This window comes from Drosophila willistoni (genome assembly GCF_018902025.1).
Source record: "Drosophila willistoni isolate 14030-0811.24 chromosome 2R unlocalized genomic scaffold, UCI_dwil_1.1 Seg200, whole genome shotgun sequence".
In the NCBI taxonomy this organism is placed as follows: Eukaryota; Metazoa; Arthropoda; class Insecta; order Diptera; family Drosophilidae; genus Drosophila; species Drosophila willistoni.
This window is the reverse complement of record NW_025814051.1, coordinates 4,132,056-4,138,055: the sequence shown is the minus strand read 5'-3', so window position 1 is coordinate 4,138,055 and position 6,000 is coordinate 4,132,056.

Sequence of the window (6,000 nt, the reverse complement as noted above, 5' to 3'; positions counted from 1 at the left end):
CATCATCGAATGTTGCTAGGTATGTGCCAGCAACCACTTGTGTTTGATTGACCCTGTTGGTGATGGTTGCGGTGACATCATTGATGATTATTATTCCATCATCTACCACTGTCAGTGGATCCAGATGACTGGAACGAGTGCCGCATCTCGCCGGTGTCCCAGATATGAGGTTCTGCGCGCAATTTGGTGTTGGTGATCTTCTGCAGAATGTTGTGCTCACCGCCACATCACACCCAGTAACCGCATACGACTCTGTACCACAGTCCGCAACTATGCTACCCTTTTCAAAATCTAAAACTATATTTTTTCTTTGAACGGGATAAACATTAATTTTCTTACATGCTAATTTTGGATTAGGATATTTAATTAGAAAGTGTAGGATTTCGTTATTTTGGAAAGCCTTAATGCTAGCCACCTCTAGGATATCAGTTACACTAATGTTAGTGAGATGTTTGTTTTTGATTTCCTCAATATCAAGGTCATTAAGAATTACGGGGCTGATTAAATTTGCTTTAGCAAGTGTAATAGTTAATATCAAATTTTGAAGGTCTGAAATTACCATTCTATTTTTTGCCAGGACAGTTTCAAATAAGTGTTCAATATTTAATTCATCAATTTTGCTTATTTCGTTTAAAGAGTTAGTGAGCTTATTTAATCTATCTTGGAGTTTGCTATTTATTTCAATCTGTCTATTTCCTTGTTCGCTTAACTGATTTTGTCTAAATTTTACTTGTTCCCAATCATCAAAATCGGGTGTACCTGCAACTACTTTAAGAGCAGTGCCTAATATGTTTAGGCTCCTAGCATACCTATGATGAACTCTTAATGTCCCTATTAGTGTACTAATTCTATCGATATCTGCTAGTATTACTTTCCTCACATGTTCTTGTTTGAACGACTCCACCAACACTCTCGTTTCTTCGGCGTAGGTTTGGTATGACGTCACGTTTGTTGTATGTCCAAGGTACGCGTAGTCATCCCAAATAGTTACATCTCCGTCCATTACAGGTATGTAATTGGACATCGAGTAATCCGTCAATTTCACCGAAGCCACCAATAAAGCCGTTAGTATCGGCAACAAAAGTTTAATCCTAAATGAAATATTAAAAATTAGAAAATAATGAAAAATATTTTATCGAAGGTTGTCCTTATGGACCACCCTCCCTTTTATGAGAACAGACGTTCCCAGGTCTGCCTCAACCGTACCCTCTGTATAGAGTGGGGTCAGTTTGTTACCTAATCGTTTGTTAGATTTCACCCATACCTTGTCTCCTACTCGATATCTTTTTTCAGCCCTTTTTTTATTCCCCTGTTCCAATTGTTTGATCTGCGTCTTTTCGAGTTTTTTTCGAATAGTCGCCTCCATTTCTGCGGTTGATGTATGGACTATTTCTATCGGTTGCTTGTTTGTCACCGAATGGATGGTTCTGTTATATTCTATTGTTGCCATCAGTATAACATCAACTGTCTCGTTGGTTTGAGAACTAAGTTTTTTGCATCTTGCGATCTCCGTCAGGGTGCTATGGAATCTCTCCACCTGCCCATTCGAAGTGCTATGCAATGGAGGTGCATTTGCAATATGAATATCAAAATTATTTGACAACAATGATTTTATTGTCTCAGAATTTAGTGACCGTTCGTTGTCACAATAAATAGTTTTAATTTTCGGAAAGAGGTTAATTAGCTGGAGTAATGGAGCTTTTATGTCGACAATAGCTCGGGAAGCAATGGGCTGTACTACAGCGAACTTGGAAAATTTGTCAAGACATGTAAGAAAGAGCTTCTTGTCTGTTGAAAAGACGTCGACATGTAGAATTTCTCCTGCAAAAGAAGGAATGGGTGTGACACCTAATATGTGTTTCTTAGGGTGTCTGTCATATTTTGCAACTGAACAAATTTTGCAATTTGCAGCAATCTCTGTTGCTAGCCTGTTCATATTTGGAAAAAAATAATCGCGAAGTACTTGCTTAACATTTTCCTGAGCTGCTCGATGAGCTCTGTTATGCTCAGTGGTTAATATTTCCCTTTGCTCCGTTCGGTCAGGGATATCGCTGACTAGGTACTTCGAATACCTAAAAGTTGTAGTTGGGAACATTTCTACGAGACTATGCTGAATGAGGGCAAGCACTGGAAGTTCGCAGTGAATTGCATTGACTACATCCGCATTTACCACATCTTGCAACGTTTGCATTAATGTGCTCCTATCAGACACTTGAATAACATGTCTTGTTTTTGTCTGAAAAAGTAAGAATGTTCTTACCGAAGGGAAATCTGCTTCTTCAATGATAATTTGATTCCTAAAGCAATTGACCGGTTTGTCCGTTGAGTCAATGGTGTAGGTCAGTGATTCTTCGCTATGTATTGTAGCGATGTCCGATTCTTGAGACTGTAAAGCATTTATATTTTGCCTCGACAGCGCGTCGGCGACTTTATTTTCTTTCCCTGGCTTATAAATAAGCTTCGCGTTGTGATCATCTATAATAGATTTCCATCGTTTTATTTTTGCGTTTGTATTTCGATCGGACACTGCGAAGGTGAGGGGTTGATGATCGGTATAAATGTTTAAGTCCCTAACTCCGTAAATGTAATTTCGAAGTGTTTTCAAAGCCCAAACAATTGCCAAGAGTTCCCTTTCATTAGTCGCCAGGTCAGGTTCGTTGTCCCGCAATGTTCTCGAGATCATTGTTATGGGTCTTCCATCCTGCGACAATACTGCTCCCAGGCCGTGCCCCGAGGCATCTGTAGTTAGGTCAAATGGCTTTTTGTAATCCGGGTATCTTAACATGACATCTTCAGAGGCTAAGATATTTTTAAGTCTATCGAATGTTTGCAGCTGTGTAGCTGTAAGTTCGACTTTGACTTTTCTGGAGTGGTTGGTGCTAACCTTCCCATTGTCTCCTTTAAGAATTTCCGTAAGTGGTCTAGCAATTGCGGCATAGTTTTTTATAAAACACCTATAATAGCTGGATAGGCCTAAAAATGACCTTAGCTCGTATAAAGATGTTGGTGGTTTAATAGACTGTATAGCCTGAACCTTTTCTAGTGAAGTTTTTATACCTCCCCTAGTAACAACAAACCCGAGGTATTCGACGCTTTTTTTGAAAAACTTCGATTTTTCCTGGGAAACTCTCATGCCCGCATCACCAAGACACTGAAGAATTATGTCAATGTGTTTAACATGATCTTCTTTTGTTTCGGAAAATATAATGACATCGTCCACGTAGACGTGACATATTTTACCGATGTGTTCTCGTAGAACATCATCAATGGCCCTCTGAAAAATACTTGGGGCGTTTTTTAGTCCAAATGGGAGTCGACAAAATTCGTACTTCCCACTGTTGACAGAGAAGGCGGTTTTCTCCCTATCCCCCTCTGCCAGCTCGATCTGGTGGAATCCCGACTTTAGGTCCAAAGTCGAGAAATACTGTGATTTTCCCATGTTCGACAGTATTGTCGTAATAGAGGGAATCGGATATTTGTCCGACACAGTTACCTGGTTTAGTTTTCGAAAATCAATGACCATTCTTTTCTTTTTATGGCCGAGTTCATCAACGCCTTTTTTATCTACAACCCAAATGGGATTATTATATGGCGATTTCGATGGTCGTATAATTTTATCTTTTAGAAGTTGCTTTATTTCCGTGTTAACGAAATCAGATACCCCCAATGGGTATGGGTATGGTCTTGAGAATACAGGTTCTCCCTGTGTTCGAATGGTTGCCACTGTGTTTATATTAAAAGGTAAAGCTATTTTGGGGTCCGCGAAGGAAGAAGCTCTTAGCTTAATCATTTTTTTAAATTTTTCTTTTATAGCAAGAGGAACATCTTCATCATTTATTTCAATGAAGTTTACGTCAGCACATTTGTGCAACATAATATCCTCAGAGCCCCCATTAAAAAAAATTTTACTTTTCGTAAAATTGATAGTGGCGTTTACTTTTCTTAAAAGATCTAACCCTATAATAGCGTCAAAGTCAGCTAAAGTGGATAAAATGAAGAAAAAAGATTTTTCTCCGAAGAGGCTGATTTTACATTTTTTGGTAACAGAAGAGGAGCCATGGATAGATTTAACTTGAAACGGACTCTGCACTGGGACTATGTGTTCTAATTCGGACAATGGTTTAATGTAATTTTTTGATGCCCCAGTGTCTACTAGAATTTTTATTGTTCTCCCGTGCAATTGTTTAATGATGTACGGGAGGAAGGATGCTGGCCTAAAAAATTACAGGCTTCAATGTCGGATTGCTCATCCTCGAAATGTGTTACAGCATCTTCTGCTTTTGATTCATAATCTTCGTCACCGTCTGGCACAACTTGATTATGATTCACATTTTGACGGCTTTGCGTCGAATTTGCGAAAGGCTTTCTTTGTTGATATGCAGTTGGCTGTTTAAAGCGCGATGTAGATGGATCAACATCCATTGGCTCAACAGGCTGAATTGGATTTCTGCCTTGAAACTTGGACTTTGAGCTATTATATTGTCTGGCACTTTGATTCCCTTTGCCATGGTAGTTCTGTTTTTTAGTGAAATGTGGGTTTTTGTTATGACCCGAATTTGAGTTACCATCTTGATGGTACTGTGATTTTTTTGATTGTTCTTGGTTGTTAACCGAATTTTTGTTTTTGTCGTCTGCAACCTTTGCAAAGGTTGCAGCGAAATTTGCGTATTCGTTACTGGCTTCAGCCTCTTGTGCCATTGCAAGTGCAATTGGCAGAGTCTTGGGCCTTGCCGGTAGGACATGTGCTTTGAGGGACTTTTCCAGTCCCGAAACAAAAGAATGTAACGCATCCTCGCGATGTTGTTCATTAAGGGTTAAAGCCGTCGATGTATCGTACGTCATTAACGTTTTGTTTGTCAAGAGAGTTAAGGTCTTTTCGATTTCGTCGTAATACTCCAAAAGAGATAGTTCTCCCTGTCTAAGTATACCCAATTTCTGTTTTATAACACGAGCTGGAGTTTTGTCTGCATATGTAAAGTCTAATCTTGAAATTATGGCGTCAAAGTTTAACGCGGTGTTGTAAGAGGAAAGAGTCGAACTTGCTGTACCCCTAATTTTGTTTCTGATTATTCCCACTGCCTGGTAGTGTGTCGAACTCCCATTGTATGGGCGGAACAAATCATAAGCAAATGTTGCTGCTGACCGCCATGCAACATACTCTGCTTGACTACCACTAAATTCAGGGACTGATCTCACTATGTCAAGTGGTTCTTTGCACTCAACTCCTGGTACTATTTTTACTGTTTCAAACACTTCCACTTCCGGTGTGGACATTTTTAACTCATTCACTTGTCTGGTTAAATCTCCTATTTTTTCTTCTAAATGTGTTGAAAATTGTTGAGACTGAGCATTTAAAGCAGATTTCACTGCTTCTTGCATTAAATTAAATACTTCTTGGGCATTCATTTTTGTTTTATTCTCTTCACTTTCAGCACTCGATTTTATTTCTTTACACAGCTCTACCAACTCTTCGTCACTGCAATCACTTATCATAAGGAATTTTTTTCCTATTACACTTTATTAGAGCAAATTTTGTTTTATAACTAAAATTTTAATATATTTTTTTATTTATTATTTATTCCTTTTTTTATTAAAAATGGAAAAAAATGGAAATCAAGAACAAAAATCTCACTTACATGAAATACATTGACTGCAATTTAAGATATTTCCTCCTTATTTTAGTTATAACAAATTCCCCAAGTGTCAGTCAGATGTCGGTGTGACGGGCGGTGATGACGTTGTTCGATGTTTGGATTTGTAGTTTTTCGCCTTTAGCTCTCCTAATGGTTTTATGTTTCCACAAAAAATTTTTTGAATTGTTGTTATTCACACGCGTTGTGTTTCGTGGATTCGCGTTTGGTTTACGTAGACTTTCACCCACGGAGTTTCGATTATTTATTTTAATATATTTATTTTAAATATTAAATATTTTTCTTATGCCGTTGGGCGCCAGTTATTTAAGTTGGATATTTAATTATTGTTCTCTTTATTAGCGGCTAA